Genomic DNA, 10,834 nt, shown 5'->3' with positions numbered 1-10,834 from the left:
TGGGACAGGATTTGAATTTCTCTCCAGTAGAAAAACTCTCAGCTAAATGGTTGGATGGATTCTGTGACTGGAGTAAGTCACTGGACGGCATGAATGATTTTCACTTAACCCTACCAGAGTTAAACCTGTTACTCGACGGCACACCGTCTACTTTGCTGATGTCCCCTTTTTAACCAGCTCCACACTTATGTCAGAAGGACAGAGGAGGAAGAGGCAGAAACTCAGTAAAAGTGATCAAGAGAGAGATAGGAACATCAGTGGTGAGAGAGAATCGTTGCTTGGCTGCCTCCTGCACAACCCCTACTAGGGAACGAGCCCACAACCTGAGCATGTGCCCTGACCAGGAATTGAACCATGACATTCTGGTTCATAGGAAGACACTCAACCCTCAAGCCACACCAGCCGGGCTACTTCATATTTACATACAACTAACAGTCTTGCACGGAGCAGTGCTCTGGGTGCTGCACAGACATTGCTTCATTCAATTCCACCAACTGCGGGGACAAACCTCATTCCACATCTTGGAGATCAGGACAGAGGCTTAGGATCAAGCAGTCTGCTGGTAGGAGGAGCCAGGATTTTAACTGAGGTCTTTCAGCTTTGAAGTCGTCCATTCCACGTCTGCCTCCCCACATCCAGAGCTTCTTTGCCTTGCTTCTTCCTTGATTCCCACAATAAACTACTTTTAAAAAAATCACATGGCCTTTCTGTGGATGAATGATGTAACCTTTATTGTTCCAAACGGGAAGAAAACCTTGAGCAAGGGAGGGACCACCTGATTTCAGGGTATTGTGCGGTATGGGTGCTCAACACTACATAATGGAATCATCATCATCTTGCCTGACCTCCCAGGAATGAATGCCAGGAGGGAAAATGTGTGGGTTAATTAGAAAAACTGTTCCATGAATGTTCAGCATTGTTCTTGCCTGTGGTGAAGAGAATGGCTGGAGGGAATACCTACCCAAGCTGGCCCCGGAAAGCCAAATTGCTGGGTCAGCCTGACATGGATGCCTGGGGCCGATGAAATTCAGCCAAGAAAACAGCTCTGCCTTGCTCTCCACAGACAAAGCCCCAGGACACGCTGAGAAGCTCAAAAGGATAAACCAGTGCAGAGCGTGTGGTACTGTGCAAAGAACACAGGCCAGGAATCCAGAGACCTGGACTCTCCCAGACCACCAGAAATGGCCCCTCTTGGGCCTCAATTAGACTATTCGGTCTTTTCACCTCTCCCAGGTCCAGGAAGAAAAGCCATCAGCCTGGGAAAACTTTTGTCATGTCAGAGTGGCAGTCAGAGATCCATTGAATAGTCCCATGCTTACTTTCAAATCCCCTTGCAAGCTTGTCCCAGTTGTTGGCAGAATCCAGTTCCTGTGGTTATAGGATTGAGGTCCCTTTCCTTGCTGGTGCTCAGCTGGGGGCTGTTCTTCATCCTTAGAGTCCTTTCCCGTGGGCAACTGTATCTCAGAGCCAGCAATGGCACATGGAATCCTTCTCATGCTTGGAATTGCTCGGCCTTTCTCTTCTGTCATATCTCCAGGCCTCCAGCCAGAGAAAGTTCCCTGCTTTTAAGGCTGAATTTGATTAGATTGAGCCAGCTAATCATCCAGGATAATCTCCTTATCTTAAGGTCTGTAACCTTAATTACATCTGCAAAGTCCCTTTGGCCTTTTAATGGAATGTATTACAGCTTCCAGGGACTAGGGCATGACTGTCTTTGAGGGGCCCTTACTGTGGCCTCCCACAGTGCATTTTTTGGAAACCTCAACCACTGGACAGAGATGCCATGTTGCCAAACTGCTATCTCTTCTTAGGAAGTCATTCATGATCTCTGTTAGAAGGGCTTCTCAACTTCTGTAACCATTGATTCTAAGCATGACTCTAGTTCACAGCGGTGGTTTTTGCTCTTTGCTCTTTTTCTTATTCAAGTTACAACATCTCCTTTCCTTTGGGAACCCCTCCTACACTGTCCCCTCAGGAGGGCAGCCAACCCATCACCATAGTGGTGGGCATGTGGCCCATTCCCTCAGCATACTGGTCATATGACCCAAGTGAACCAATGGAATCTTCCCTGGAATTGATTTGTGGCTTTTGGGAGAAATTTTTAGCTGTGTTTATTAACTGAAAGGATATGAATCTGGACCCTCTCGCAGCCATCTTTTCTGCCATATGGGGAAAGCCATCTGCAAAATGAAACCAAGGAGAGGAAAGATGAGAAACATCTGTTTTGCTGTGTTTTTGTTTTTCCTACGCTAGCCCAGTGTGTGCCCCATAGTAGGTGCTCAGTGAATATTTGTTGAATGAAAGGAATCCCACTAGTTTTGAGTCCCAGGTGCTGGTCTCTAAGACTTTAGTCCTTACAGCTATTTCTTCTATCTCTGGAGCTACTCAGATTTTTTCTAGCTAAGTGACTCTTTCCTCTCTTTAGGCCATGCTGAGTTGGGTTTCAACCCTTACAGTGGAAAGAATTCTGGCTAATACAGTGATGCATAGCATACCTACCCTATAATCAGTTTATGATGCCGCTGCCTTGTAAGTGTAAGCTCTTTAAGGGCAAGGATTGGGTTCTTTATGTCTGTGTATCTCCCACAGTACTTAATAAACAATAAAGGATAGGAAGGTTTATAAATTATTTCTGTGATTGAGGTGGTGAGTGTGGGAGGTGGGAGAGCAAACTTCTTGGTTTGATACATTTGAGCAGATAGACCTTCTTCACTCATGCTCCAGTAGTGGCTCTGGTTCTCTGTTGTTAATAGCTGGGTCCAGGTTCAAGTCCAACCTCTGTCCTTGACCTCTGTGACACCTTGGCCTCAGCATCATTATTTGCACAATGGGTAAAATAATACTACTGATGCCATGGGGTTATTCATGAGGATTAAATAATGTAAAACTTCATTTAATAATGTGAGACATTATTAAATAGTATAAAACATATAAAGTGCTTATAACATGCCTGGGGCCCAGTGAGTGCTCAATAAATGTAACCTAATATTATTTTTATTGTTATACATTTTTCTTTCTTTTTGTTTGCTTATTAGTGCTTGGCTGAGGATATTTTTCCGCTGATTTTTAGGGAGAGTGTAAGGGAGAGGGAAAGACGGAAACATTGATATGAGAGAAACACATTGATTGGCTGCCTCCTGCAAAAGCCCCAATCAGGGAGCAGGCTGCAACCAAGATTCGTGCCCTTGACTGGACTCGAACCCGGACCGTTTGGTCCATAGGTGGACGCTCTATCCACCAAGCCAAACCGGCTAGGGCTTGTTATACATTTTTCTGATTCTTTTTCAGAATGAGTGAAACCATCAAGTTGGCCCAGCTCCCAAAATGTTTTTGCTGCTGACTAGCTCTAATGATATATTTCATAACAAGTTGAAGAATAAAGCTAAAATTTCTGTTAACTGTAAAAGACAATTCTGATCAATGGAGGTGACTTTGCACAGTGGCTGTGGCTGTAAAGGAACAAGACTGGTGTGTAAATGTGGCTCAGGTAGAACTCTGACAAGTCTCATTGGTTTCTGAAAGATGGGCTGCAAAGTCATGAAGGATTATCAATTCATGCGTTCTGAGGAAAAATATTACTTTCTTAGTTCCTGGGTGCCAAGAAAGAGGATCAAAAGTCATTTTCAATAGGAATAGGAATTTCCATAGTCCATTTGGGGGAAAGGTTTTATCTTCTCTTGTATATAATAGTCATTTTAAGATGAATTATTAGCTTTTACATCTCAATCTAATGTTACATATTCCAACTTTATTGCTTTGATTTAATATTCTATCTTAAGCACATTTCCAATGAGAAATCACAGAAGAATTTATTGCTGGGGAGGAGATTTCCACATTTCCAAAGGGTGAGCATTATTAAAGGAGTTATTAAAAAAAAAAAAGGGTTTCTGGGGTTTTCTTTGAAGAGATTGAGTAATTTTTAGAGTTTCCTTCTTTTATCTAGAGCAGGATAGATGTGGTTTTGGAAAGTCAGATCGCTGGACACAACTCTTTGATCACAATAGTTGAAAGGGATCCCCATATCCTTTGATTTCCTTCATCTACTATGCCTGTGTAACACATCCTGTGATTTCCCCTGCATTCTATTTATATCTGTGCCTTATTTTCCCTTCTAGACTCTAAACTTTTTAAGAGAAGGGAGCACATATTATACATATACAAGCACTCATCTTGCCCAATAGCTAACGTATGTAACACTAGCACTTGATAACTGGGTGGGCTTGTGGAAGTTGAGCGTAATGGAAAGAGATTCCAGAATTCTACAGAAGATCACAGTCTTAGTTCATTGTCTAGATCTCATGTCATCCACTTCCAAGTGAATGACCTTGGGCCTTAGTATTCCAATCATTCTGAAACTGTGAGTGATAACATTGAATTTGTAGGGAAGATTAAGAATCTGGACATGGTGGAGCCTGTTATCTGACATAAAATAAGCCCCAAGTTACACAAGGCTTTAAAAATAACAATCATTTACAGTAATATGGATTTTTAAAGAGCTTACAGAGTATTTTCATTTTCTCCCCATTGCCCACCAATTGGGGAAGTCATATTCTTTAGAGAGTTTAAAGTTTCAACTTGTCCTCCCTTCAAAGAAAAATGTATGCATTCTTAGCCTCCTGGAGTGTGAGAGTTGGAGAGGATCTTTAAGATTGCCGTAAGACCTGCTCTTGATGCAGAAACTGAGTTTGGCTTCACAGAAGGGAGCAGATGGGCCTGGACCTTACGAGAGAGTGGAATTGACTACATGGAGAACTGGGAGAAGATGGTGTAGATCAAGCATGTCAAACTCATGGCCCGCGGGCCATATGCCTCGTTTATTTGGCCTGTGTTAGCCTTTGAGTTTGACATGCTTAGTGTAGGTTCTATCGGGAGCATGGAGGCGATGGAGGTGGGGTGTCAGAATGAGACAAAGGCAAGTAGGAATTTACTAGGTGTGTTTTAGGTGCTTTACTCAGTGTTCACAATAATTCCACTATGTCCTTGATGCTCAAGTTCATTTTATAGATAAGGAAGCTGTTCAGAAAAGTTAACTTGCCATTGCTCACATAGCCAGGGTGTTTTCCCATCTACTATTCTGTGAAGGCTCACAAAAGGGAAAAATTCAGGGACACCGAACAGGAAGTGAGGTTGGGGCAATGGTATAAAGGCTTTGATGTCAGGCTAAGTTGTATATGCTCATCTTATAGACAATGGAGAGACACTGAAAGTTTTCAGTTTGGGACTTGGGGAAATGAGGTTTATGATACAATAAAAGGTGAGTTAGGAAGCTTTAACCCAACAGGCGTAAATTCTTTTGAAAGTTCATCTTTGAAACATGAGCTCTCCACTTTAGTTCCTGCACACCCTAATTTGTTTATTACTCTTTCTCCAAGGGGCGTGGGGAGAAGGAAGTGCCTAAGACTCCACGGACCCACACTTGCCCTTATTAAAGGTATTGTAATGAGAAGTAGGAAGTTTTCCCACTTGCTGCTAACTGGCAGAATCCAAAGCAGAGAGGGGCATGCTAACGCTTTCTTAGCAACATTGAACAACTGTGCCCAAGATAGCATTATAAGCATTCATTCTGAATTTTTTATATCTCCCCCATTTCAGTTTTATCCCCTCAAGTCATGTACTAACTTCGGGCTTCTCCTTTTTTTTTTTTTTAAAGCTCACCATCAATTTTCTTGCTGTTGAGGAATAGAGATGAATCATTGACGTTATTACATGATTTCCCATAATAAGTTTAATGTGAAATGGAATTATGTGACAGGACCCGATGGCTGTCTATTGCCTTGAAAATTAATACCTCACCTTCACCCCGATGTTTATATTTAATAAGTGCTTCACCTCATCATTTGCCTTTCAGCAGCACTGTTCCCCATCCATTGTGCAATTAGAGCAGTGACTGCCTCATTAGTCACAAATCCATCTTGGCATGGTCTACCTTTTCCTTTTCATACTGTCACCCGCTGAGTTCCAGATCTCCTGGCACTGCTCCCTGAATGGCTGGGGTGACCCTGGAAAGCATTTTAAGTAGGTAAACACTGTTGACAGTATATCTGGTGCCTTCATACTGACTCTGGGCTGCCCACGGATGTCAAACACAAAACACCCAGAGGCTTGGCATTACCAAATTCTTGCAACTTTTTTGGCTGCCTTCTGCTCTATTAAAACTACACCCTCTTATTCCTTTTTTCTCTATTGCTTCAGGGTCTTATTCTCAGGTAGGAGACCATAAGGGGCAATAAATTAGTCTAAATTTTTTTTAAATCTCCACTAATGAATAGGTAAGCTAATATCTTAAACTTCTAGAGTAATACAATGCAGGCACCTCCTCTCCATTTCTTCTTCTTAGAGAGAATTTAGAGCTGCAAGAAACTTCACACACCATTCTAGTCCAAGCACCAGCAGCTCTGAGTCAATAAACCTGGGTTTGGGTGGGTTTAGGTACATGAATGATGAGAAGGCTTCAGTTGATTCTCGCACGTCACTCTGGATAAGACTACGACTTTTGTGAGATCTCAACCGTGAGGTCCTAAAGCTGCACTGTTGGATACAGTAGCTACTTGTCACACACGGCGATTTAAATGGAAGTGAATTCAAGTGGGAAATACAGCTCATCAGTCATACTAACCATATGTTGAGTGCTCACACGTGGCTACTGTATTCAACAGTGCAGATGTAGGACACTTCCGTTAGCGAGAGTTCTGATAGACAGTGCTGCCTTCAACCATGAAGCCCATATTGGCTAGTGGAGTCTAAACAAAGAAATCATACCCTTCGGAAGCAGAACAGAATGAAAACTCGGAAGGAGGTCTTAGGACCACCTTCTCTGAAGGGGGAAGTACCTGGCAGTGAATATTCACCTGGTGCCCAAATACATCAGTCCACTCTGGTCAGATGGTCACTTCTAGCCTGGCTGTGTTTTTAAATCAGGTATTCATTTATTTATTTATTTAAAATATATTTTTTATTACTTTCAGAGAGAAAGGGAGAGGGAGAGAGAGAAACATCAACGATGAGAGAGAATCATTGATCAGCTGCCTCCTGCACACCCCCTACTGGAGATCGAGCCTGCAACCTGGGCATGTGCCCTTGACTGGAATCGAACCTGGGACCCTTTAGTCCGCAGGCCAACACACTATCCACTGAGCCAAACCAGCTAGGGCTTAATCAGGTTTTTAGCAATTGGCATAAATACTACCTTACAGTGACATTCTTATCTAATAAAACTTACATTCTCCTACTCTTATTTCTAGTTTATAAAGTAACTTCATATCCATTCACTTACATGATACAATGATTGTAAGAAAGGTAATATTATTCCCATTTAAGAGCACAAGAATATTAATACTTATCAATAGCAGAATAGTTACATAAATAATCAATCAGCCATAAAAAGAACATATGAAAGGCATGCCTGTTGATTTGAAGGATTTCCCAAGATACCACTGAGTGAGGAGAGCAATATGAGAAAGTGTGCATAGCATTAGATTGGCTATTTGGATGGTCACTGCCTGGTCCCTCCCTCACTCTTCCCCCTGTTATGCAAACTCTCAGACCCCTGAAGATTCTGTTTTCCAGGTTCCTGTGTCAGTTGGCTTCCAGTTGAGTTCAGCCAATGGGAGTCATGGTAGATTTTTGTGGGGTTTTAACAAGAAAGAAGCCAGGGCATCCACCTTGGGCAGTATCTTTGCAGCAGTGTCTCTCTTCTCTGGCTCTGTCCCCTGCCCTCCACAGCTTCGCCATGGTGCCAGCTTCCTCCAGGTAACTACTGGGATGGGATAACCTTACCTCTGTCTTTAGCACTGACTGCCTTGGGCTGGCAGCACTGCTTTTGCAAACTTCTGGGCTGACTCATCGTTGCATGTTTGGCTTCTTAGCTCTCCCACTACCAGTGTAGCCAATATCCTGCACTAAATTCTCTCTGTGTGGATGAGCTTAGAGTGATTTGCATTTTCCTGATTGGGTCCTGACTGAAACTAATATGATCTCTCTGTATAAAATTATGATAATCAATGCAGAACGAGTCTGTGTGAGCTACATCTGCATGTGTATGATTATGTGAGCTTAGAGAAAACCATAAAAGGATAAGTACTGGGTTGTTAATGAGGGATATGCAAGGGGGGTGAGTGCCTCTGGGTTGGAGAGGTGGAAGAGGATAAGGATAAAGCTAGACTAAAAAGGAGGCAAAAAGACTGCATTAAAAATGCCTGATATGGTGACACCTGTATTTACATAACTCACATGTGCTTATGTTTAAATAAGAGAGCTGAAGAAACTAGTTGGAGTGATTTACTGCCCTGCCCATAGGTCAGTACGTGGTGGAGCTGGAGCTTAAACCCAGGCCTTCTGACTTCAGGTTTGGATAGAAAATAATGGTCAAGATCCCAGATTCTTTTTAAAAATATTTATTTTTATTGATTTCAGAGAGGAAGGGAGATGGAGAGAGAGATAGAAACATCAATGATGAGAGAGAATCATTGATCGGCTGCCTCCTACTGGAGATCAAGTCTGCAACGCTGGCATGTGCCCAGCCCGGGAATCGAACCGGTGACTTCTTGGTCCCTGGGTCAAGGCTCAACTGCTGAGCCACACCAGCTGGGCCACAACCCAGATTCTGAAGCCTTGGCCTGGTAAAACAGGGGCAATGACAGTGACCTCTTCTTAGAGGTGATGAGAAGATGAAATGAGTCAAAGGAGTGTTTTTTTCCTCTGTCACTTAATTGTATTAAACGTATCAAAAAAAGGGTGAACACTGCTTCTACTGTTTTAATTTTTGCATTTGCACTTTGAGGAGCAGGTAGTTGCAAGATCTGATTAAAGGACTCAATTTAACTCAACATAAACACAATAATGTACTTTGCCAAGGGACAACAGAAAAGAAAAAAAATTGGAATAGAAATTTCACTTCGGGGAATCTTAGTGAAATAAAGCTAAATATGGAAACAGCTTTATGTGCAAATGAGTTTATTACTACATTTTCATAATTGCCAAAGATTGGGAGCCACTTAAATGTCTTACCATGAGGGATTAGTTAAGATAGCTGTTAAATATCTTTGTGATGGAACATCATAAACATGGAATTGCTTAAGGAAGTAGGTAATAACTTATTAAGCACTCATGCTATAATGTTATGTAGAAATACAACATTCTTAATTATACACATTATGATTACATTAAAATAAAATCCTTGCCTGGAAAAAGGCTAGAATGACATATACTTTTGTAATGAAGGTAACGGATCGTATGTAATTTTACATCCAGCAATCAGAGACCGATGTGAAGTCTGCCTGGTTACAGGCTGTTTGGTGTTGGCAGTTCCGTGGTCTCCGGGTTCCCCCAGTGTACATGTCAGCCTTCACTTTGGGCTAAAAGCAGAGGCTGGAGGCAGCACCCTGGGCTGTGCATCCTCTGCACGAGCTGATGTTTCACGGGAATGTGCGTGTGCAGGAGGCATCTATTTATTTAAGGGGAGGCTGTTTCTAGATTTCTAGAGTGACCAGTGGAAGAACAGAGGGAGTAGAAAAAACATTCTTCACTATCTTGCATGCCTTTTTATTTCTCCCCCAAATAAAGGCTTATCTCTGGGTCAGGCCTGGAGTGCCAGTCTAATCAAGTCAGAACCGGGACCAGATGACCCTGCTGAAGCCTGGGTCAGGGCACCCTGGAAACTTAGGGGTTCCCTCCCGCCAAACATTTGACTGTATTTGTTTTGTGCTGTGTAATATCTTCACTGTGAGCTTTTGAGGGTGAGGCCAGCCCAGCACGTTTGTTCTTCTTTTGTTTTGGTTTTGGAGAATCTTTTTTTTTTTTTTTTTAACATTTCAATTTTTTTCTTTAAAAGGAGTGAGTTGTGTACAGGGGGGTTAAATGCTTTATAGATAAGAAAAAAAACTACGCTAGAACCAACTTCTTCATCATCATCATCTTCTTCATCATCTTCTTCTTCATCTTCATCTTCTTCTTCCTCCTCCTCATCTTCCTCGTCTTCTTCCTCTTCCTTCTTTTTCTTGCTTTTTTTCAGCCTTGACAACTCCCTTTTTGGCAACATCAGGCTTTCCTTTAGCTCGGTAGGCAGCAATATCCTTTTCATATTTCTCCTTCAGCTTCGCAGCCTTCTTTTCATCAGGCTGCTTGTCACCTGCAGCAGCGTGATTCCACATCTCTCCCAGCTTCTTTGCAACGTCACCAATGGACAGGCCAGGATGCTCTCCTTTGATTTTGGGGCGATACTCAGAACAAAACAAGAAACGGCCGAAGGAGGCCTCTTGGGTGCATTGGGATCCTTGAATTTCTTTTTTGTTTCCCCTTTAGGAGGAATGTAAGTTTTCATTTCTCTCTCATAACGAGCCTTGTCCGCCTTTGCCATGTCTTCAAATTTTCCTTTCTCCTTCGCAGACATGGTCTTCCACCTCTCTGAGCACTTCTTAGAAAACTCTGAGAAGTTGGCTGAAGCATCTGGGTGCTTCTTCTTGTGTTCCTCCCGCCAAGTTTGCACAAAGAAAGCATACGATGACATTTTGCCTCTCGGCTTCTTAGGCTCTCCTTTGCCCATGTTTAATTACTTTCCCTCAGCGATCACACAGTCACCCAGTGCCCGGCCGGCTCGCACTTGCCCCGGCGCTGTCTCTATGGAGCTCAATGTACTGCAATGGCTGTGTCTGGAGAATCTTTATTGGGATATAAATTATACAATTCATTCATTTAACATGCACATGTCAGTGGTGTTTAGTATATTCATAAGGCTATGCAACCATCATCACTAGTTAATTTCAGAATATTTTCATCATCCCCAAAAGAAACCTCATCCCCTTTAGCAGTCACTCCTCATGACCAGCCCCTAATAGTT

General features: G+C 42.6%; 1 pseudogene across 1 annotated transcript; it reads right to left on the bottom strand.

Moving 5' to 3' along the window:
• Positions 1–6,677: 6,677 nt before the first annotated feature.
• On the bottom strand, positions 6,678–10,631 carry LOC308255883 (high mobility group protein B1-like; annotated as a pseudogene). Its single transcript has 2 exons — positions 9,896–10,631; positions 6,678–6,740 (listed from the first exon to the last, which is right to left on the bottom strand). The product of its transcript is annotated as a high mobility group protein B1-like (transcript).
• Between the last annotated feature and the right edge of the window lie 203 nt (positions 10,632–10,834).

This window comes from Plecotus auritus (assembly GCF_963455305.1).
Source record: "Plecotus auritus genome assembly, chromosome: 8".
NCBI classification, from domain to species: Eukaryota; Metazoa; Chordata; class Mammalia; order Chiroptera; family Vespertilionidae; genus Plecotus; species Plecotus auritus.
This window is presented reverse-complemented; position numbering and strand designations above follow the sequence as displayed.